General features: G+C 41.9%; 1 long non-coding RNA gene across 1 annotated transcript in view; it reads right to left on the reverse strand.

The window, feature by feature from the left end:
• Nucleotides 1–852: 852 nt before the first annotated feature.
• The window catches only part of LOC121839764, a 32,175-nt gene continuing 7,535 nt past the window's right edge, over nucleotides 853–25,492 (reverse strand). The window contains exons 2-3 of the long non-coding RNA XR_006079202.1: nucleotides 1,265–1,757; nucleotides 853–890 (exon numbers count right to left, since the gene is read on the reverse strand). This is a non-coding gene — a long non-coding RNA (uncharacterized LOC121839764). The remainder of the gene's footprint in view (nucleotides 891–1,264; nucleotides 1,758–25,492) is intronic.

The raw sequence follows: 25,492 nt of genomic DNA on the forward strand, positions 1-25,492 counted from the left end.
CACTACGCTTTGCCTGTACGAGCTCATAGACATGTCCATCCGGCTAGACCATCTGCTGGCTGCTCAGGGTCCTGTCTGTTCCACCTCCTGGCCCTCCCGCTCCCATGCCTATGGAGCTAGGGGGGGGGGGCTGCATCTAGGGAGACCGGAGGAGGAGGCTTCTCCTGTACCAGCTGTGGCCGGAGAGGGCACACTTCCGGTCGGTGCTGGAGGAGTCCATCTGGGAGTCGAGAGGGCAGGCAGAACACTCCTCGGTCACCCCAGGTGAGTCAGCACCACACTCACCCAGAGCTTCCTGTTAGTCACATGTTTTTATTAATTTGTTTCCTTAAGTTTTCTCCTTCTCTCCAGCAAAGGCGCTAGTCGATTCAGGCGCAGCTGAGAACTTTATAGATTGCGGACTCGCCCAGAGGTTGAGGATTCCGTTAGTACAGGTAGACCCCCCCCTTCCCTGTGCACTCCTTAGATAGTCAACCGTTAGGGTCAGGGCTGGTCAGGGAGGCCACGATTCCTCTGGAGATGATTACGTGGGGGGATCATAAGGAGCGGATTAGTCTGTTCCTTATCGTTTCCGGTGGTGCTGCGGATTCCCTGGCTGGCTATTCACAATTCTAAGATTTCGTGGAGACAGGGAGCTTTCCAGGGGTGGTCTGATGAGTGTTCAGGCAGGTGTGTAGGAGTTTCCATCGGTGCGACGATGGTGGAGAGTCCAGACCAGGTTTCCAACGTGCGCATTCCCACTGAGTATGCCGATTTGGCTATCGCCTTCTGTAAAAAGAAGGCGACCCAATTACCACCCCATCGACAGGGGGATTGCGTGATAAACCTCCAGGTAAACGCTGCACTGCCCAGGAGTCACGTGTATCCGTTGTCCCAGGAGGAGATGTTGGCTATGGAAACATACAGTGGGGCAAAAAAGTATTTAGTCAGCCATCAACTGTGCAAGTTCTCCCACTTAAAAAGATGAGAGAGGCCTGTAATTTTCATCATAGGTACACTTCAAATATGACAGACAAAATTCGAAGAAAAAAAAAAATCCAGAAAATCACATTATAGGATTTTTAATGAATTTATTAGCAAAATATGGTGGAAAATGAGTATTTGGTCAATAACAAAAGTTTCTCAATACTTTGTTATATACCCTTTGTTGGCAATGACAGAGGTCAAACGTTTTCTGTAACTTCACAAGTGAACTCAGAGACGAGTTGCAGGTCTGAGCAATGAGACTGGAGAGGAATGGTATTCTGACTGAAATGACACTCACTCTCATACTGAAGGTAGACTGTAACAGTAATTAGCTGTTGATGAGGAGCTCACAGAACTTGTAGTGGCCCTTGTCTGCAGCAATGGTGCACACGGTGTCTTGGAAGGTTTGGACAGGTGACGTAAGCGCTCTTGTCCAGCAGAACATGCCCCATCTCAGCATAGCCACCTGACACACCCTCCATGAGAGGAGTTTGACCAATCAGAGAGAACGTATGGGTTAGTGACATACTGCACCAAACAGTCTAACACCAAACATCATTCCTAATGTCTTTGACTCTATCCCAGATAACATAACATGTCAGGTTCAGCTGATGATGGCTGCTCTCACCTTGACGCAGTGCTCCACGTTGGCAGGCCAGGGTCTGTGCTGTGTTACGTTTGGTCTCGATCGGAGTGTTGATGTCTGAGCCCATGTCCAGCAGCAGCTTGACCGCAGGGACGTGACCATTCATGGCAGCCATCAGAGGAGAGATACCCAGTGTCTTCTAGTCCTGAAAGGAAGCAAATACACAGTGAGATTGGAACAGACAAGGAGAGTAGGAAACACCAGCAACAGTGTGTGAAAACCTTGTGAAGACTTACAGAAAACGTTTGACCTCTGTCATTGCCAACAAAGGGTATATAACAAAGTATTGAGATAAACTTTTGTTATTGACAAAATACTTATTTTCCACCATAATTTGCAAATAAATTCATTAAAAATCCTACAAGGGGATTTTCTGGATTTTTTCTTCTCATTTTGTCTGTCATAGTTGCAGTGTACCTATGATGAAAATTACATCATCTTTTTAAGTGGGAGAACTTGCACAATTGGTGGCTTGACTAAATACTTTTTTTGCCCCACTGTATCTATAAGGTTAATCAGTTGAGCAGTGAATTTCAAACAGATTCAACCAAAGACCAGGGAGGTTTTCCAATGCTTTGCTAAGGGCACCTATTGTTAGATGGGTAAAAAAAGCAGACATTGAATATCCATTTGAGCATGGTGAAGTTATTACACTTTGGATAGTGTATCAATATACTCATTCACTACAAAGATACATGTGTCCTTCCTAGCTCAGTTTCTGTAGAAGAAGGAAACCGCTCATGGATTTCACCATGAGGCTGATGGTTACTTTAATACAGTTAGAGTTTAATGGCTGTGGTAGGAGAAAACTGAGGATAGATCAACATTGTAGTTACTCCACAATACTAACCTTAATTGACAGATGAAAAGAAGGAAGCCTGTACAAAAGAAACATATTCCAAAAAATGTATCTTGTTTGCAAAAAGACACTGAAGTAATACTGCAAAATATGTGGCAAAGCAATTAACTATTTGTCCTGAATATAAAGTGTTATGTTTGGGGCAAATCCAATACAACATCTTACTAAGTACCAATCTTCATATGTTCAAGCAGAATGGTGGCTGCATCATGTTGTGGGTATGCTTGTAATCGTTAAGGACGGGAGGGTTTTCAGGATAAAAAGAAACGGAAGAGAGCTAAGCACAGGCAAAATCCTAGAGGGAAACATGGTTCAGTCCGCTTTCCAACAGACAGTGGGAGATGAATTCACCTTTCAGCAGGAAAATAACCTACACTGGAGTTGCTTACCAAGAAGACAGTGAGTGGCCGAGTTACATTTGACTTAAATCTTCTAGAAAATCTATGGCAAAACCTGAAAATGGTTGTCTTGCAATGATCAACAAACAATTTGACAGAGCTTGAAGAATTTTGAAAAGAATAATGGGAAAATGTTGCACAATCCAGGTGTGGAAAGCTCTTAGAAACGTACCCAGAAAGTCTCACAGCTGTAATCGCTGCCATAGGTGATTCTAAAATGTATTGACTCAGTGGTTTGAGGTCTTATCTAATCAAGATATATTAGTGTTTTATTTTTAATATTTTATTTTACAAATGTTAAAATTTTTCTTCCACTTTGACAGAGTATCTTGTGTGGATCTTTGACAAAAAAATACAATTAAATCCATTTGAACAACATTCAGTTGACTTTTTCCAATGTGGTAGTATTGTGAATCCTATTGTGAATCCTTTCTGAAGGCATTGTATCCCCAAAACTGTTTCAAGTGAGAACTAGGCAGGTCTGATGCTGAAAAATAAATGAAATCCTCCCCTACAACCACATTTCCTTTTCCTTTTCCAAAAAAGTAGTGTGTAGTTCCAGGAATTAACACCGCTACATGGCAAAAAACAAATGAAGTACTGAAAACACTACCACCAAGCTACTGCAACATGAAGTTTAATTACTAGTTTAACTGGGTGAATTCAGAAAAAATGAGACACTGTGCATTTCTGTCTTCTGTAACCTCTTTCGACATCATTCCAACATATTGATACACATGATACACTCTATTTACAAAGGTATGTGGACACCCCTTAAAGTTAGTGGATTTGGCGATTTCAGCCACACCCGTGGCTAACAGGTGTATAAAAATCGAGCACACAACCATGTAATCTCCATCGACAAACATTGGCAATAGGATGCCACCTTTCCAACAAGTCAGTCAATCAAATTTCTGCCCTGCTACAGCTGTCCCGGTCAACTGTAAGTGCTGTTATTGTGAAGTGGAAACGTCTCGGTTGCAACACTCACTACAGAGTTCAAAACTGCCTCTGGAAGCAATGTCAGCACAGTAACTGTACGCCGAGAGCTTCGTGAAATGGGTTTCCATGGCCGAGCAGCTGCACACAAACCTAAGATCACCATGCTCAATGCCAATGGACTCCGGAGCAGTGTAAACACGTTCTCTGAATGGAAGCAAGTCCCCGCAGCAATGTTCCAACATCGAGTGGAAGGCCTTCTCAGAAGAGTCGAGGCTGTTGTAGCAGCAAAGGGGATGGAGTATTTGGTTGTTTTGGCTGTCAGAGCCAGCCTACCTAACATAAGATCCTGGACCTTAAGGAGTAATGGTAGGCTCCTTAAGAGTACATCTTGGTCTAAGCCCTGACTAACCTAAGTACAGGGGATTGCTAATGTAAACTGGATCTCGTTCCTCTATTGGAAAAGCCTATAAGAATGTCCCACTTTAGCTACTCCATGCTGTCCTACTTTAGCTACCTATGGTTGGTAAAGCGGGACAACAACAATTACTGAATTACTGAATTGCGACATAATATTGTCAACTTTTTTATTTATTTGAATGCACCAGTACATATTATGTACATTTACGCACATCACAATTTGGCAGAGTGTATTATTTATGACAGTTTTATAACAATATCAAAACAGGAAAACAAACTGTCACTAATCTTACCATGTGCTTCGTTGGGTGATCTTCCTGTTTGAATCTTGCTTTGCACACCTCGATGATGTCACACCAAGGAAGCGATGTGATTTTGATAATGTGGTTTGTAACAATAGTTTTGATTTTCACTTGTCAGACCAAGAAAAAAACATGCCAGGATTAAGATGTCCCAGTTTATATGATTTCCCACTTTTTTCTGAATTCACCCTACATGTAATTCATTACTCCCCAACACTGGATAATCCCCATCAGCTAATGTCACTTTTTGTGAATGTGGAAGGATTTATGAAACAAAACAAGCACAAAGCACACAAATGCTTCACAATAATAATTCAAAAAGTGTCATGTTAATTGACTGATATTATCACATAGAATAAAACGTATAAGATCTCCAAAGCCTGTGTTAACCTTGGACATTATTTTCAGCATTTACCCAAAAACCCCATTCTTTCCCAATTCATTTCACCCATAGGAATGTCTGAACGGTCTGTGCTATCTGGGATCCTTGGGACATCCATACCCCATGGAAGTTCTAATGTAAAATGGTTAAGGTTAGGATTAGGAAAGTTTAGGTAGGGGTTAAGGTTTAGGGTGGGGACATCCCAAGGATCCCAGATACATCTGGTTCGTTCTGCCATGGCCAGGGCTAACTCATTTCCGTTTAAGGACTACAACCACTGAGGTATAATAAGAACTGGAGAGTTACTGCAAGTTGAAAAGAAAACAGGAGATGCCTCCACTATTTCAGCACCATTTCAACTTCATCATATCACGTATGCTTAGTTTAATACAGTGACAACTAAAAGATATCAAAAACAATTTAAGATACATATGGGAAGGCTGGTATGTGTGTGTGGGTGTGACCGTGAAAGTAGATAAACACCCACTTGTAAAGAAACGCTAATGACATCCTCCTTTCTTTCATGTTGATGAAACAGTCTATGGCTGTCATACAGGACACACTTTTCGTTTGTTTGTTGCTAGCCTAACTTCCTTTCATGGGCAAAGATGCGCAAGGTCAGTTAGTTAATATTAGCCTTCTACATCTAGCTACATATTGAACTTCCATCCTCTCAGGCCAGGGCACAATGTATGAATTTATGGTTTGCTCAGAATTGACCATATAATTATTGGCTATTATGGAGAATTAAGTAAAACCACAAGTCCAAATCCCTATCTCCATCCATGGCTAATTTAGGAAAAGGATGATTTTAGCTAGCTAACTAGCCACCGGAGGACAACGACACAATGAGATGCAACAATTACATTTTTTCTGTAAATGTTGTTCTGCTTTTGATGCGATTGATGTGAAGTAAAATATAAACTGGCTTCCTTAGACACTTTTGATGCACCAGGACCATTCACAGTTGAGATCACTCAGTTTAGCTCAATGCTGATCATCAATTTTTGTATGATTTTTTTTAATCAAGTGTGGCCAAATGCTCGCTGGCTTCCCTTGCACTCAATGCTACGGGCGGCAACAATGTCATACTCTTTTTGACCAGACAGCATCAGATATATGGGCTACACATACTGATAAAAAGAGTTTGCGCTGTTTCACTCGCTCTGAAAATAATGAAACACAGAGAGATGAAAGATACAAAAAAAATGTATGTTTTGTCATTTTTTGTTGGTACATTTTGGGGGGAATCCTGGCTTCCCTTGGCATCCATGAGTACTGACGTGGAAAATTACAAAATTAGACATACTATCCTGTTTTTACTTAGAGAATCCCCTGACGCAGGCTTGTTGTCTTGTGTGACTTAGTTATAAGTCTGGGCGTACAGATAAGAGCCGGGTGCGACTGCAGTATGTGACGACATCCCTCTGTATGGAAACTTGCAGGAAAGAACAGACAATGGTGGCCATGGCAGCTATCTTAATCTACACAGACAAGCTAAATGCCTTTTATTTAAAAAAAAAAAATATATATATATATATATATATATCTTTAAATAATACCCGCAAAACACCAGTCTCAACGTCAACAGTGAAGATGCGACTCCGGGATGCTGGCCTTCTAGGCAGAGTTACAAAGAAAAATACATATCTCAGACTCACCAATAAAAATAAAAGATTAAGATGGGCAAAAGAACAGACGTTGAGGCAAAAGAATGTTGACTTTGAGACTGGAGTTTTGCGGGTACAATTTAATGAAGCTGCCAGTTGAGGACTAGTGAGGCGTCTGTTTCTCAAACTAGACACTAATGTACTTGTCCTCTTGCTCAGTTGTGCACCGGGGGCCTCCCACTCCTCTTTCTACTCTGGTTAGAGCCAGTTCACACTGTTCTGTGAAGGGAGTAGTACACAGCGTTGTACCAGATCTTCAGTTTTTTGTCAATATCTCACATGGAATGGCCTTCATTTCTCAGAACAAGAACAGACTGACGAGTTTCAGTGTTTCTGGCCATTTTGAGCCTGTAATCAAACCCACAAATGCTGATGCTCCAGATACTCAACTAGTCGAAAGAAGGCCTGTTTAATTGCTTCTTGAATCAGGACAACAGTATTCAGCTGTGCTAACATAATGGTTTTCTGTTGATCAATTAGCCTTTTAAAATGATAAACTTGGATTAGCAAACACAACGTGCAATTGCAACACAGGAATGATGGTTGCTGATAATGGGCCTCTACAGCTATGTAGATATTCCATTAAAAATCAGCCGCTTCCAGATACAATAGTCATTGACAAGTCTACACTGTATTTATGATCAATTTCATGTTATTTTAATGGACAAAAAATGTGCTTTTCTTTCAAAAACAAGGACATTTCTAAGTGACCCCAAACATTTGAACAGCAGTGTACAATTGAAGTCGGAAGTTTACATACACTTAGGTTGGAGTCATTAAAACTCATTTTTCAACCACTCTACAAATTCTTTGTTAACAAACTATCGTTTTGGCAAGTCGGTTAGAACATCTACTTTGTGCACGACACGTAATTTTTCCAACAATTGTTTACAGACAGATTGTTTCACTTATCCACTGTATCACAATTCCAGTGGGCCAGAAGCTTACATACACTAAATTAAATGTGCCTTTAAACAGCTTTGAAAATTCCAGAAAAGGGTGTCATGGCTTTAGAAGCTTCTGATAGGCTAATTGACATCATTTGAGTCAATTGGAGGTGTACCTGTGGATGTATTTCAAGGCCTACCTTCAAACACAGTGCCTCTTTGCTTGAAGTCATAAGAAAATAAAAAGAAATCAGCCAAGACCTCAGAAAAAAAGTGTAGACCTCCACAAGTCTGGTTCATCCTCGGGAGCAATTTCCAAACATCTGAAGGTACCACGTTCATCTGTACAAATAATAGTACGCAAGTATAAACACCATGCGACCACGCAGCCGTCATACCGATCAAGAAGGAGACACGTTCTGTCTCCTAGAGATGAACGTACTTTGGTGCGAAAAGTGCAAATCAATCCCAGAAGAACAGCAAAGGACCTTGTGGAGGAAACAGGATCAAAAGTATCAAGACCCACAGTAAAACGAGTCCTATATCGACATAACCTGAAAGGCCACTCAGCAAGGAAGAAGCCACTGCTCCAAATCCACCATAAAAAGCCAGACTACAGTTTGCAACTGCACATGGGGCCAAAGATTGTACTTTTTGGAGAAATGTCCTCTGGTCTCATGAAACAAAAATAGATCTGTTTGGCCATAATGACCATCATTATGTTTGGAGGAAAAAGCCTTGCAAGCCAAAGAACACCATCCCAACCGTGAAGCACGGGGGTGGCAGCATCATGTTGTGGGGGTGCTTTGCTGCAGGAGGGAATGGTGCACATCACAAAAAAGATGGCATCATGAGGTATGAAAATTATGTGGATATATTGAAGCAACATCTCAAGACTTCAGTCAGGAAGTTAAAGCTTGGTTGCAAATGTGTCTTCCAAATGGACAATGAACCCAAGCATACATCCAAAGTTGTGGCAAAATGGCTTAAGGACAACGAAGTCAAGGTATTGAGTGGCCATCACAAAGCCTTGACCTCAATCCCATAGAAAATTTGTGGGCAGAACTGAAAAAGCGTGTGCGAGCAAGAAGGCCTACAACCCTGTCTCAGTTACACCAGCTCTGTCAAGAGAAATGGGCCAAAATTCACCCAACTTATTGTGGGAAGCTTGTGGAAGGCTACCCGAAATGCTTGACCCAAGTTAAACAATTTAAAGGCAATTTTCAGTTCTGCCTACACATTTTCTATTGAGGTCAGGGCTTTGTGATGGCCACTCCAATACCTTTACTTGAATTTGATTTGATTCTGAAAGTCGCATAATCATTGGATCCGGAAGAACCCCAGCCTTCCTGATTATTCAGTACTAAAGAAATTGATTTAATTATTTATTTATTTACTTACTAACTAAATAATAACACAGAAAACACACTTACACAAGATAAAAGCCCCTAGTGGACTGACAAGATATGACGGCTTGTTACACATGGAGAGGGAGGGGTAGGTAAAGAGAGGGAGAGACAAAGTGAGGCAACACTTGGACACATTTGGAACCTACGCTCAAAAGAATAGTAATACTTTGCACATGAACCACCACTCATTCAGATAAGAAATGCAATGTATATATTTAGATGTCTTTCTCTGTCATCTCTCTGTTGAAACCAATTGATCTGTCTATAGGGAGTGGCTCGATGTAAGGCTCTGGTTGTCCACCAGAGGTCACAATGTCCTTAGTTGTAGAGCTTCTCCAATAGTGAAGTGTTTGTTTAAATAGATACTTCAAATGCACCAACGGTTGTCTGAGATGGGATTCTCCTTTCCACCTCATGTCTTTAGTCAAAGTTCTAGGACCACTCTTACATGCACAGCTGCAGACTGGTCTCGTAGTGTAGATTATCTTCTCAGTTTGTGTTGGTAGTTTCAGAGATTCTATCCATTTCAACATGTAGCCACCGCTTCACGCTTTCTGGTCTGGTATGTTAATTCTTGGTGAGTCCTTTTAAGCACTCTGGTCATGAAACGGACATGAACATGAAAAACGGACATGAAAAACCATTCTCTCATTAGAAGAGTAAAATCACATTTCTATCTTTTCAAAAAGAGTTGAATTATTCCTCATATTGTATTAACATCCTATTGGATGGAACCTTTACAGCTAGAATGTGTTTCCTTCCTAAGTTACAGAAATGTTAGAGTTTTTAATGACACCACAAAATGAAAAGCAATGTGACAGGATTATTCTTTAGATCCCCACGGACCATTCTTAAGACATCTTATAAATATTGTTCCCAAGTTAATGTTTTTGGAGTAAAAGGTTTTGGAGGCAAGAGTCTCTCTCTACACTAAGCACATTTCTTTCCCAATACTGCAGGGCAGGAAAGACCCTTTTGCGGGTCGTTATGACCGGGTGTTAAGGTGTCAAAACCGGCCCAAATCCCCCCTCTCCTCTCCAAATCCCCCCTCTCTTCTGTCAGCCATTTGCCAAGCTGATCCAAGGCCTTCAGCAAGGAGAGAGTCATGACACATGGATGATGATGATCACCCCCTATTATACCCTTTATCCACTGCACTAGAACCAGCCCTGGTTGTCCGACAGCAGCTCGTTCAGCCGTCTCCCCCACCGCAGCTCTAGCCCCAACAAGACCTGATACAACTGACCAGCAGACCCCTAGGAGGCGGCCCATAAGGAGTGAAAATCCATTCCGTACACATGAACTCTGACTTTTTAAATCAAGGATGGGCCAGCAGTGGCAGGCTCAGGGAGCTCCTCCAAACAATGGACAGAAGGGAAGAGGAAGGGGTGGAGGAAGGGGAGGGGGTGCCAGTGCTGGCGGACGGGCTGGGCGACAACCACTACAGGATAGGAACTTTGCTACAACTGAGGAAAGAAGGGAGATTTCACCAGAGCATGTCGAAACAAACCTAGCAAACAGAGGGCAGTGGGGGGAGGTTGGAAAACCAGACCCTCAACTGAAACCAACCCTTTACAACCCACAGATGGACTGACACGACGTAGAGACAGTTGACATTTAAAGATTGTGTCAATGAGCACTCTCATCTGAATGTGCCAGAGCACAGAATAACTGTTGAATTTACTAATGCTCAACACCGGTTGAATATGGCTGGTGTCAGTAAACATCGGGGAAAAGAAAGTAATTAAATTGTTCTCAGCAGCACAGTTAGTGACCAACGCTTTGGATAACATGAAAAAAGCCTAACCAACTCTTCTTGGTTGAGTAAAATGGTCAGAGTGAGGTGTTCTCTTATTTGTGTCTGGAAGTAGCTAGCAAGCTAGCCAACTTTAGCCAGTTAGCTTGGGAAAAAGCAACTGCCGTTGTGAGGTCAGAACTCAAGGATCTGCTCCTCGGTCAGAGCAGGCAGTGTGAGCTCTGAAAAGTCTGAATTTCCAAACACCCGAAGTCTTAAAATGTCTAAACTAGTAATTTGTTATGGTAACAGGCTAGCAAGAGGCTGCATAGCAACACTCAACTTAAAAGTTAACATTTATTTACAGTATACTAAAATGAACTAATAGTATATAGTGTGAAGTATTTAATCATTTAGTATGTAGTGTACAATATATTAGTATGGGTATTCGTACACAGCTTGGGTATGAGAGTATATTGATAAAAAAAACTGTTATAAAAATGGATATTGTGGGGGTGGTGGAAAAAGACAGAAGCGTAGTGTATGGGGCCGTTGGTAATTGGAAAAGTAAGTGTAGTAGCAATAGAGCTCGATAATTGGCTAAAATTACGCAATAAACACATTATATTTAGTGGGTTAATGGGAAAAATGCAAAGACGATTTTGGGGTTGGATAATCTTTGCGAGAATAAAAAACAGTGGATATTAGGAAACCTATTAAAATTGGCAGTATATATGGGCGAGAGCATGAATAATGTTTACAAATAGTCCATCTTTGTTTTTTTTAAATTTATTTATTTCACCTTTATTTAACCAGGTAGGCTAGTTGAGAACAAGTTCTCATTTGCAACTGCGACCTGGCCAAGATAAAGCATAGCAGTGTGAGCAGACAACAGAGTTACACATGGAATAAACAATTAACAAGTCAATAACACAGTAGAAAACAAAGGGGGGAGTCTATATACAATGTGTGCAAAAGGCATGAGGAGGTAGGCGAATAATTACAATTTTGCAGATTAACACTGGAGTGATAAATGATCAGATGGTCATGTACAGGTAGAGATATTGGTGTGCAAAAGAGCAAGTAAATAAATAAAAACAGTATGGGGATGAGGTAGGTGAAAATGGGTGGGCTATTTACCAATAGACTATGTACAGCAGCAGCGATCGGTTAGCTGCTCAGATAGCTGATGTTTGAAGTTGGTGAGGGAGATAAGTCTCCAACTTCAGCGATTTTGCAATTCGTTCCAGTCACAGGCAGCAGAGTACTGGAACGAAAGGCGGCCAAATGAGGTGTTGGCTTTAGGGATGATCAGTGAGATACACCTGCTGGAGCGCGTGCTACGGATGGGTGTTGCCATCGTGACCAGTGAACTGAGATAAGGCGGAGCTTTACCTAGCATGGACTTGTAGATGACCTGGAGCCAGTGGGTCTGGCGACGAATATGTAACGAGGGCCAGCCGACCAGAGCATACAGATCGCAGTGGTGGGTGGTATAAGGTGCTTTAGTGACAAAACGGATGGCACTGTGATAGACTGCATCCAGTTTGCTGAGTAGAGTGTTGGAAGCCATTTTGTAGATGACATCGCCGAAGTCGAGGATCGGAAGGATAGTCAGTTTTACTAGGGTAAGCTTGGCGGCGTGAGTGAAGGAGGCTTTGTTGCGGAATAGAAAGCCGACTCTTGATTTGATTTTCGATTGGAGATGTTTGATATGAGTCTGGTTTGTATCACGCCACATTTAAACAATCGCTAAAGGGTGTACATTTGAGAGTTCTGTGTTGATACAGTATGTGAATTTGTTATTGGCGTAAAAAGACAAAAAAAAAACATGCCAGACATCACCACATTAGTAAACTATTTGATAGAGCAGGGTCACAAAGCATCATATGGGAAAGTACAACCAGCGAAACAAGAGAACATATTTGGGGGTTTCGATTTTGGAAGTCACAAACCACATGATCGATATATAAATAATGCGATATATAATAATGCGTTCTTTGGTACGACCAATCACTCCTCGCAGACTTAGGAAACCCTGAGAGTTTTAATTTCATGATACATTTTTTTGTCTTATTCTGAAATAGATTTATAGAATTGACGAAAGTGAGGCGTCACGAGTAATTAGAGTGGAGTTAATATTGTGAGTAATTGTTTGTAGAGTTTTGAAAAAGCAAATGTATCAGGCTCCAGCATTGGGGTTGCCAAACCTAAAATTACCTTTTAAAATGTGTGTTCATAAACATGAATTGCAATGCAGTGCAGTGGTTATGGAAAATCATGGGGAAAAGAGACCAGTCATATACGGGACTAAATTGTTAGACTCGGTGGTGAGATAAATGTTGCCGTATCTAAGGGTAGTACATGCTAAATAAAGGGTACATAAACATTGGGATGGATTAAAACAAACTATTAATGAGTTTGTCTTTGTGCAGATTGCCATGTCTCATTTTCGATTAATTGAAAATTATACTTTTTTCAAAGTATCTCTCTTTTTCAAACAAGCATTGCAGAGCTGGCTACAATTTCAATTTCATCCCCCTGAAAAGATAGAACAAATATTACAACAAATATTATGGCTGAACTCAAATGGGCTGGTTGATAAAATACCTGTTGTCAAAAGGTGGGTGTAGCTGGTGCATGAAGTCAGGCACAGGAGAACAGAATGAGTGAGCCACGCACTTTACTCAGAAAGAAGACACAAGGTAACAATACACTTGACCAATACAAATAACGGTAATCAAATTACACACGGGTGAAGAACAGCACCCGTCAAAAACCAGCCATAAATTACAGAGTGAACGTAGAAACAATCACGCACAAAAACATGGGGGAAACATAGGGTTAAATACATGAACATGTCATTAGGAAATGAAAACCAGGTGTGTAGAAAACCAAGACAAAACAAACGGAAAATGAAAAGTGGATCAGTGATGGCTAGAAGACCGGTGACGTCGACCGTCGAACGCCACCCGAACAAGGAGAGGGACCGACTTCGGCGGAAGTCGTGACACCTGTATTTATGGGAAAGATGTTTGAAAAGGGTATTTTGTTCTTAAATTATATTGTAAATTGGAATGGTAGAGTTATGTCCTTCATGGAGTTCATCAGAATTGTACAGGAAGGTCTGCTCAATCCAAGAACCAATTGATTACAGCATTAGCCCAAAAATGGAGGCACGAGGCAGCGGGAGGAGGTGGGGAGCTGGTCTGTCTGCCCAATGTAAGGGATCAAAACTGGCAGAGGAATAAAAATAGCATAAATAGGAAAGTATACCAGTTTCATTTGAGGACCAGGATGTTGACAAGTGTGCCATACAGATTGCAAAATAGTTGGGAAGAGATGTTTGATGTACCGATGCCATGGTACAGGGTGTATGAGTTGATATATAAAACAACGCAAAATTCAAGACTTTGTGCTTTTCAGCTAAAATTATTATAAAGAATTCTTGCCACCAACAAAATATTGAATTTTTGGGGCATAAAATCATCAAAGCTCTGCAGATTTTGTTGTGAGGATACAGAATCAATAGACCATTTATTTTGGTATTGCGCTCGAGTAGCCTGTTTCTGGTCTCAGGTTCAGGAATGGCTGAAAATGCATAGCATTGATCTAAAATTGACCCTAGAAATAGTACTGTTAGGAGATCTGGAGAGACCAGGTCAGTCAATTACTAACATACTAATACTCTTAGTAAAAGTATTTGTCTTCAACACGCAATCTGTGGATCCCATTTGATTAGATAGATTGAAATTGTACGTTAAACATCAAACCATATGTGTTGCGTTGAAACCTGAAGTGGGTGGCTGATGGGATGGGCTGAGGGAAGCTGAGGGGTGGGATGTGGAATTGGAGACAATTGGGAGTGGAGTAGCTGTGCGGAGATAGAATGATGGTCAAAGGTAAAAGGTTGACCATCATTCTATGATGTTTGCTGTTTGTCTTTTTCTTTTGTCTCTTTAGTTCATTCTCTTGGTTGTTGGTTCTTGGGGGTGGGGAATGGAATTAATTGTATTTTTTATTTTTATTATTGGGGGGGACTGTGGGAGGGGTCTCGAATGGTTGAATGGTTCGGGTTCACGTTTTTTGGCCTGGTGGGAGATCTGTCAACGTGCCCTTGAGCAGGGCATTGACCCTGGATGCTTCTGTGTGTCGCTCTGAATGGGAGTCTGTTGGATGACTGGTATGATGTAGTTGTTGAGCGGCTTCACTGCACGAATATTGTATATTTCGGATATTCAATAAAAAATAAATAACAATTAATGAGTGGAGGGAGGACAGTGTCCTTCCTGTGAACAGGTCTTAACATGTTAGTTTTGACTGCAATTTAAAACTTTTTGTTCACCTGGTGAAGTACCGTTAGACAGAAAGTTAAAGGTAGAGTATAGTAGAGATTGTAGAGGGAAACAAGTGTTAGAGTGGAAGGGAAATGTGCTGGGTGATGGTGATTGAGAGGGCCTCTGAGTTAAAGATAACAGAGATGTAGACTAGTGAAGGTAACAAAGGAAATGGGAAGTTAATGGGAAATTAAGAATTCGAATTGTTTGGACTGATTAAGATTTAGCAAAATGAAAATGAACAACATTTTTATTTTCTATCCCTGTGAAAAGTTTCCCATGGCTGTTGCCTTGGGAGAGTAGTTAGTACAATTCTGGCATTTTATAAAGTATAAAAGGTATTCGGATTCGGCCGTAAGGGGAGCTCCCAAATAAGTAAGGCCTGGCCCACCAGTGGTGTTAATGCCATGTTTGATTTATTGTGTGTGGTCTTTTTTAATTAAGTTGTAAACTGGTTATGCAGAATGAGGTAAATGTTTGAAATGTTTTTAAAATGGTTTCTGAGGTAAATGGACAGAAAAGGGAATGAAAACACTTCATGGGGTTGAATGACGTCTGTTCTGACTTCCAGGTGAGGCCTCACAAGAAAGACTGAAGACATTGGGTGAGATTTAAATTGGCTATGTAGACAGTAATAATTAGGAAGAAGTTTATAATTTAGCAATAGTCCTATGTGTGATTTGGAACATGAGAAGGAGAGAGCGAGCGCTGCCCTGAATGAGGGACAACTGTCTCTGGTCTATTTTACCATTACCTTACGGGATACAATTATTTCCTTATGGAGTTAAAGAGTTGTAATTCTAATTTGATTTCTTATTTTAATTAGTTTATTTTTGATTTAACAGGCAGTGTTGTTGTTTTTGAATTACCGGTCCCCTGGGGCCTTTGGTTAATATGCAAATTTGTCTGCCTATAAAAGGAAGAAATGTTTTTCCCACCTCTAGTTCATATAAAGAAGTGCATTCCTGTTGTTGTGTTGTTTGTTTTTGTCTTGTTTTGATACAAATCTCACCAGATTGGGTCTGCTGTACGGTTGGAATTTCTCCCTAAGGGGTAACTTGGCGGGGAGGTTGCCATTATGATAAGGGAGTTTAAGAAAGTTTGAAAAATTGTTTCAATAGGTGTGTTGTTAAGGTCTTTGACAGTTGTCTTAGAAATGTTGATATTAAGACAATTGGGAATGTTTTATATGGTGAAAAGTTGGTCTGAATTTCCAGAATCAGGAATGTCTTAACTTCTTAAGGTATAGGGGACAGCATTTTCACTTTTGGATAAATAGTGTGCCCAATTTCAACTTCCTGCTACTCATGCCAAGAATATAAGATAGTAGATTTGGATATAAAACACTGAAGTTTCTAAAACTGTTTGAATCATGTCTGTGAGAATAACATAATTTATGTAGCAGGCAAAACCCGGGAACTAACCGCAGATTTTTTTTTTTTTTTAGGTCTGTCTGTTCATTGGGAAACGATATTTCTTAGGAACTTGTTTTCAGTTCCTACCGCTTCCACTGGATGTCACCAGTCTTTGGAATTTGGTTGAGGTTATTCCTTTGTGCAATGAAGAAGAATGGCCATCTAGGAACTGCATAACACTGTTGAGAGTTGCGCAAGACTTGAAAAGTAGCTTGGTTTGTTGTCTTCCTGTATTTAACAAAGATAAACCCGTCTTCAATTTGATCGATTATTAACGTTTAAAAATACCTAAAGTTGTATTACAAAAGTAGTTTGAAATGTTTTGGCAAAGTTTACAGGCAACTTTTGAAATATTTTGTTGTGACGTTGCGCAATTTGGAAGCTGTTTTTTTCTGGATCAAACACGCCAAATAAATTGACATTTTGGATATATATGGATGGAATTAATCGAACAAAAGGACCAATGGTGATGTTTATGGGACATATTGGAGTGCCAACAAAAGAAGCTCGTCAAAGGTAAGGCATGTTTTATATTTCATTTATGCGTTTTGTGTAGCACCTGCAGGGTTGAAATATGCTACCCTCTTTGTTTACTGTTGTGCTATCATCAGATAATAGCTTCTATGCTTTCGCAAAAAAAGCCTTTTTAAAATCTGACATGTTAGCTGGATTCACAACGAGTGTAGCTTTAATTTAGTATCTTACATGTGTGATTTAATGAAAGTTAGAATTTTTATATCGTTTTATTTGAATTTGCTGCATTTTCCCTTTTTGTTTTGGTCTGTCCTCTTTCAAAGTTATGATGATAGTGACTGAAGATGGTGTCTTGATGCATGGAAGGAATAAATTGACGATAACAGTGTGAACTTCACGCCCCCAACCTGCTGAAGAAATTATGTTCACTACGAACTTATCCTTCACCACTCCTACCGTGAGACCGGAGTCCAAGCCAGCAACCAGTACACAGCATCCAGTCGAAGCTATCAACTTCTCTCAGGAGTGCGACATGGTTTACACACTCGGAAGCTTATTGTAATTTGGATTCAAATGCATTGAGATACCGACCTGTCATTAACATGCCTCTCGAGACCGTAAAACAGGGACAAACTGGGGCTATAATGTTATAAAGTTAATACGGGTAATTTATGGTCTGTTTTATGGTCCACATTCTAACCTTATCGGTGTGTGCTAAGTTGAGGGTCTTGAATTTGAGTGATAGACTCAACGTGGAGCACTAAGGACTGCCATTCTAAATTTGGGTTGTATAACCATGACGAGGACATTGTTAGTAGGGGTTTTGTTTTACCATGTTATCAGAATTCTAATGTTAAAGCGCATCAATACATATGGCTTTCTGGATGATACAGTACAATTGACTTGACTCACAAACGTCGTCTTGAAAATGACCGGACCAAGGTGCAGCGTGGTGAGTGTACATTATCCTTTATTAAGAATGTCGCCAACAAAAAGAAACACCAAACACGACCGTGAAGCTGACTAGGTGTCACGCCCTGACCTTAGAGATCATTTTCATGTCTCTATTTTGGTTTGGTCAGGGCGTGAGCATTCTATGTTTTCTATTTTTGTGTGTTTGGCCGGGTGTGGTTCTCAATCAGAGGTAGCTGTCTATCGTTGTCTCTGATTGGGAACCATACTTAAGTAGCCTTGTCCCACCTTGTCTTTTGGGTAGTTTTCTGTTTTGTGTCTTTCTGCACCTGACAGGACTGTTTCGGTTTTCGTTCAGTCTCTTTGTTATTTCAGTGTTCAGTTCTAATAAAAGCATGAACATGTACCACGCTGCACCTTGGTCCTCTCCTTCCAACAGCCGTTACACTGGGGCTACACAGGCCACTAACACAGACAACTACCCACAACTAAGGTGGAAAAACAGGCTGCTTAAGTATGATTCCCAATCAGAGACAACGATAGACAGCTATCCCTGATTGAGAACCATACCTGGCCAAAACATAGAAACAGAAAACATGGAATTAAAGAAACTAGAATGCCCACCCTAGTCACGCCCTGGCCTACCCAAAATAGAGAATAAAAGCCTCTCTATGGCCAGGGCGTGACAATAAGTGGGTTATGGGAATAGATGGAATGATTTTTGTGCAAATGTATTTGTAACCAGAGGCTAAGTACATATGGGGCATGTATTTGGGACAGAATTTTTGCATAAGGGTGTTAGTTGCAGAGATAGTGTTGTCATTTCAGACACTATTGTCAACTTTCTGTGAGGGGTTTGTTATCTTCTTAGTGATCCCTTCCCTCTCTGATCCCGGTAACAGGATTGATTTGACAACATCCAGTGAAATTGCAGTGCGCCAAATTCAAAAACAGAAATACTCATAATAAAAATTCACAAAACAGAATACATCAAAATAAAGCTTAACTTCTTGTTAACCAAGTCGTGTCAGATTTCAAAAAGGCTTTTACGGCGAAAGCAGACCATGTGATTATCTGAGGACAGCACCCCGCATACAAACACATGAAAATCAGATTTCAACCAGCCAAGTGCGACACAAAACTCAGAAATAACAATATAATTCATGCTTACCTTTGAAGATCTTCTTCTGTTGGCACTCCAAAATGTCCCAGAAACATCACAAATGGTCATCCAAATGATTGATATATTATAATAATTGATTATGCTTATTGTAACGGCGTTCGTCTGTAGACGGCGAAGCGGACCAAAATGCAGCGTGGTGGTTACTCATGTTCTTTAATAAAGATGAACAATACAAAACAACAAACGTAACGCGAAAACCTATACAGCCTATCTTGTGAACAACTAACACAGAGACAGGAACAATCACCCACAAACACACAGTGAAACCCAGGCTACCTAAATATGGTTCCCAATCAGAGACAACGAGAATCACCTGACTCTGATTGAGAACCGCCTCAGGCAGCCATAGACTACGCTAGACAACCCTACTCAACCACAATCCCAATACCTACTAAAACCCCAATACAAAAACACACCACAAAATAAACCCATGTCACACTCTGGCCTGACCAAATAAATAAAGAAAACACAAAATACTAAGACCAAGGTGTGACACTTATGTTGTATTAATAGAAGGGGAAGGGCTATAAGACCCTCCCACACTAAATTTATAGGGTCCTAGACCACATATTAGCAATATATGCATTATAAGGTTTAATACTATTCCACGTTTCTTTTCTAGTCTCTGCCTCTTATAAGAAATGGTCTGAGCAGATGTGTGAGCCATTGCAGTCAAAATTGGGTGTCTGTGAGAAAGCGCCACAAGACTAAAAGAGATATATTGACACAGACCCCTGTACGGGAGTAAATAGATAAGAGACAAGTCAGACACACCACTGTAAGCCACATGGGAATGTACAATTACTGCTGAGCCCTTAGAAAACACTGGACTATTGTTTTCTCCTGCAAGTTTGTATAACTGTATATGCATGGGCTTGGTCTCATGAGTAGAAGGTGTTGACATAGGTAGTTACATCACTAGGGGTTGACTGCAAGTATATTAAAGCAACTTTGACCTTTTTTATTTTGCAGAACTTACTCTGAAACATACGTGCTGTGTTTCCGTTGTCAACTTCTGTCTGCAATTGCATTAATAAAGGTTTGATTGATTTACTTAAAGAAGATATTGACCAACATCACGTGTACAAACACTCACATGATGACAACACCGCCCGGGTCGCGTGCACATGCGATGCAAAACAAATGGACTTTTTAGCAGATGCTGTTATCCAGAGCGATTTAGAGGAGCAATTAGGGTTAAGTGCCTTGCTCACATAGTTGGCTTAAGGATTTGAACCTGCGATCTTTCGGTTACTGACCCAACGCTTTTAACCACAATAACATTCATATTATTCAATATTTTCATCCAAACTGCTTGCGTGAGTCAACAAACATCTGCTAGCAAGGCGCTAAAATAGAACTTGGTTCTATTTTTTAACACTTGACACGTTGCAAGTGCCGCCTCTCCCATCTCCTCATTGGTTTTAAGGAGCATATACCCACGTGGGTGACTGAAAGATGAACTGAGGTCCACACTCCAGTCCAGTTGGTGGTGGTAATGCACCGTAAAGTTGGTTGCCAACCGTCATATAAAGTCCACAGAAGAGAGATTATTAGACTAAAAATGTGTCAAAATTCTACAAAGATCCAGATAAAAAAAGCCTTTTAGCTAGCAACAACAAGCTAGCCAGCTAAATGTCCATGAATGTTTCATGTGTTTCGACCAAATTAATATAGTTGGTTCAGAGTTCGTTTTGATATTTCAACCTACTTGTGCTAATCTGAGTATGTGAGCAGGGGGCCTGCTCAGCGGTTTAAGATACTGCATCACAGTGTTAGAGGCGTCACTACAGACCCAGGTTCGAGGCTGTGTCGCAGATGACCACGACCGGGAGACCCATGAGGCGACATACAATTGGCCCAGCATCATCCGGGTTAGGGGAGGATTTGGCCGGACGGAATGTCCTTGTCCCATCCCGCTCTAGCGACTCTGTGTGGCGGGCTGGGCGCATGCACACTGACTTCGGTCACCAGTTGTACAGTGTTTCCTCCGACACATTGGTGCGGCTGGCTTCCGGGTTAAGTGTCAAGAAGCTGTGTGGCAGGGTTGTGTTTCGGAGGATGCAAGACTCGTGACCTCCGCCTCTCCCGAGTCCGTATGGGAGTTGCAGTGATGGGACAATACTGTAACTACCAATTGGATATTACAAAAAAAGGGGAATATAAATAAATTAGTTTGGGTTGGAAATTCTGCTCATCGATCATGGAGCGGTGCTCCATGTCCTTTCCTACCGCTCACAGAAAAAAAACTCCTGCTGCATTTATTAGAATCACAATATAACCAACACCCATCTATTTTTGTGACTACCTGGACCTACCGATTGGTATTTAAGTATTGAAACCAAACCATACGGATTTGAATGAAAAGTATTTGAATAAACATGAAAAGGTGAATGTAAGAAATTAACGTAATTTCAAATAGACTAGCTATCAGTAATTTTCAAATCTGACTTCTCTATGTGGCCGTGTATGGAAATTGTCTTTCTGGGGCGGTCGTCTGTTAAATTGTAGTAATGAAGCAAAACTGTAGGAGCTATCGAAACCGTTATTCTAGACCGGAACCCTGGCGCCTTGACTAAAACAAGCTGGCGAGCTATAGGGAGAAGGCAGTATTCCGCCTAGGGTTTTCGAGAGCTATATAGTAGCTAGCGACTACATGATAATGATGGCAAAGTTGTTTCCTACTAAACATTTTCCTACTTTAGCAATACCATCATACAGTGAATTCGTAAAGAATTCAGACCCCTTGACATGTTCCACATTTTGTTACGTTACAGCCTTATTCTAAAATTGATTCAATTGTTTTTTTCTCTCACCTATCTACACACAATACCCCATAATGATAAAGCAAAAACCGTTTTTATACACTTTTGCAAATGTATAGAAAACCCCCCTGAAAAATCACATTTACATAAATATTCAGACCCTTTACTTAGTACTTTGTTGAAGCACGTTTGGCAGCGATTACAGCCTCAATTCTTCTTGGGAATGGCGCTACAAGCTTGGCATACCTGTATTTGGGGAGTTTCTGCACTGTCATGGCTGTGTGCTTAGGGTCGTTGTCCTGTTGAAAGGTTAACTGTCACCCCAGTCTGAGGTCCTCAGTGCTCTGGAGCAGGTTTTCATCAAGGATCTCTCTGTACTTTGCTCCGTTCATCTTTCCCTCTATCCTGACTAGCATCCCAGTCCCCGAAACGGAGAAACATCCCCACAGCATGATGCTGCCACCACCATGCTTCACCATAGGGATGGTGCTAGGTTTCCTCCAGATATGACGCTTGGCATTCAGGACAAAGAGTTCAATCTTGTTTTCACCAGACCAGATAATCTTGTTTCTCCTGATCTGAGAGTCCTTTAGATGCCTTTTGGCAAACTCCAAGCGGGCTGTTGTGCTTTTTACAGAGGAGTGGTTTTCATCTGGCCCCTCTAACATAAAGGCCTGATTGGTGGCGTTTTGCAGAGATGTTTGTCCTTCTGGAATGTTCTCCCATCTTCACAGAGGAACTCTGGAGCCCTGTCAGAGTGACCATCGGGTTCTTGGTCACCTTCCTGACCAAGTACCTTCTCTCCCAATTGCTCAGTTTGGCCAAGCAGCTAGCTTCAAGGAGAGTCGTGGTGGTTCCAAACTTCTTCATTTTAAGAATGATGGAGGCCACTGTGTTCTTGCAGACCTTAAATGAAACAGACATTTTTTGGTACCCTTCCCCAGATCTGTGCCTCGACACAATCCTGTCTCACAATCCTGGGAGGACAATTCCGGGGTGCGGGTTCCCTCTCTAGAGCCTGGCGGATGTCCACATCTACATTCAAAACCACTGGACCCACGACTCGGGAGGATGGGATTATGGGTTTCCCTCTGGACAGGAGCCTCTCTCGAATTGTGCTGCCTAACATATCCTCGTAAAACTGACTATCCTACCGATCCTTGACTTTGGCGATGTCATTTACAAAATAGCCTCCAACACTCTACTCAGCAAACTGGATGCAGTCTAACACAGTGCCATCTGTTTTGTCACCAAAGCCCCATATACTACCCACCACTGCGACCTGTATGCTCCCGTTGGCTGACCCTCACTTCATATTGATCGCCAAACCCACTGGCTTCAGGTCATCTATACGTCTTTGCTAGGTAAAGCCCCGCCTTATCTCAGCTCACTGGTCACCATAACAACACCCACCTGTTGCACGCACTCCAGCAGGTATATTTCACTGGTCACCCCCAAAGCCAATTCCTCCTTTGGCAGCTTTTCCTTCCAGTTCTCTGCTGCCAATGACTGGAACAAACTGCAAAACTCACTGAAGCTGGAGACTCATATCTCCCTCACTAACTTTAAGCACCATCTGTAAGAGCAGCTCAAAGATCACTGCACCTGTACATAGCCCATCTGTAAATAGCCCATCCAACTACCTCATCCCAATACTGTTATTTATTTTGCTCCTTTGCACCTCAGTATCTCTACTTGCACACTCATCTTCTGCACATCTATCACACCAGTGTTTAATTGCTATATTGTAATTATTTCGCCACTATGGCCTATTTATTGCCTTTACCTCCCTTATCCTACCTCATTTGAACACTCTGTATATAGACTTGTTCTATTGTATTATTGACTGTATGTTTGCTTGTTCCATGTGTAACTCTGTGTTGTTGTTGTTTGTGTTGGACTGCTTGGCTTTATCTTGGCCAGGTTGCAGTTGTAAATGAGAACTTGTTCTCAACTAGCCTACCAGGTTAAATAAAGGTTAAATAAAAAATTGTAGATACAGGACAGGGCATCGGCGTTGATGTTCTTAGAACCTGGGCGATAGGTCAGCGTGAAGTCAAACCTGGTGAAGAAGAGGGCCCACCTGGCTTGGCGCAGATTCAGTCTCCATATGTACTCAAGGTTCCGATGGTCGGTGAGGATGACGAATCGTTCCTTGGCATCCTCCAGCTACTTCACCGCCGAGAGCTCCCGATCGCCGATTTCATAATTGCTCTCTGCGGGGCACAGTTTCTCGGAGAAGAAAGCACAAGGATACAATTTTAGTGGGTCTCCCCTGTCGTTGTGTCCAAACTTCCCCCAGACCCACCTCCGATGCGTCTACCTCAACCACAAAAGGTAGAGTGGGATGATCTGATCCCATGATCTTATCGCATCTGTCACGCCCTGACCTTAGTTATCCATGTGTTCTGTATTATTTTGGTCAGGTCAGGGTGTGACGAGGGTGGGTATATGTGTTTTTATCCTGTCTAGGGTTTTTGTATGTTTATGGTGTTTACTAGTCTAGGGGTTTATATGTCTATGGTTGCCTGGATTGGTTCTCAATCAGAGGCAGCTGTTTATCGTTGTCTCTGATTGGGGACCATATTTAGGTAGCCATATTCCTTGGGTATTTTGTGGGTTATTGTTGATGGTTAGTTGTATGTCAACACTCGTTATATATAGCTTCACGGTTGTTTTGTTGATTTGTTTAGTTTGTTCAGTGTTCTCTTTTATTAAAGAGGAATGTATTCATATCATGCTGCGCCTTGGTCTCCTCGTTATGACGAACGTGATAGAATAACCCATCAAACCTGGACCAAGCAGCGTGAAAGGGAGGAACAGCGCTTGGTGGAAAAATGGACCTGGGACGAAATACTGGACGGTAAAGGATCCTGGACGTGGGAGGAGATTTTGGCAGGAGAGGATTGCCTACCATGGAGGCAGGTGGAAACAAAGCAGGAGGAACAGAGAAGTAAGAGAGGACAGCAACAACGTCGGGGAGGTAGGCCACAGAAACCCCAAGATTTTTTGGGGAGGCACATGGAGCAGTCGGCGAAGTTGAGGGGTGAGTCTGAGATTGTCGAGGAGTTATTGGACAGATTGGAGGAGAGTGAAGAGAGAGAGCTGTTGGTTTGGTGTAGTATGCATGGCATTCGCCCTGAGGAGCATGTTAGCTGTCCAATGCCACCTGTGTCAGTTCCTCGTATTCATCCTGAAACGTGTCAAAGTTCCAGAAAAATTTATGCCGGCTATACACACCAGGTCTCCAGTGTACCGTCACAACCCGGTGTGTACTGTTCCTGCTCCCCACACTCGCCCTGAGGTGCGTGTCCCCAGCCCGGTACCACCAGTGCCGGCACCACGCACCAGGCTTCCTGTGCGTCTCCAGAGCCCAGTACGCCCTGTTCCTCCTCCCCGCACTCGCCCTGAGGTGCGTGTCACCAGCCCGGGGTCTCCAGCGACGGTCCCCAGTCCGGGGTCTACAGGAAAGGTTCCCAGTCCGGGGTCGCCAGCGATGAACCGCAGCAATGAGCCTCCGGCGATGATCCACGGGTCAGTGCTACAAGGGCGGATGGCTCAATGTAAAGAAGGGGGGCAGCGTCCAGAACCAGAGCCGCCACCAAAGTTAGATGCCCACCCAGACCCTCCCATATATGTTTAGGTTTGCGGCAGGGAGTCCGCACCTTTGGGGGGGGTTATATGTCTATGGTTGCTTAGATTGGTTCTCAATCAGAGGCAGCTGTTTATCGTTGTCTCTGATTGGGGACCATATTTAGGTAGCCATATTCCTTGGGTATTTTGTGGGTTATTG

This window comes from Oncorhynchus tshawytscha, linkage group LG17 (genome assembly GCF_018296145.1).
Source record: "Oncorhynchus tshawytscha isolate Ot180627B linkage group LG17, Otsh_v2.0, whole genome shotgun sequence".
Classification (NCBI taxonomy): domain Eukaryota; kingdom Metazoa; phylum Chordata; class Actinopteri; order Salmoniformes; family Salmonidae; genus Oncorhynchus; species Oncorhynchus tshawytscha.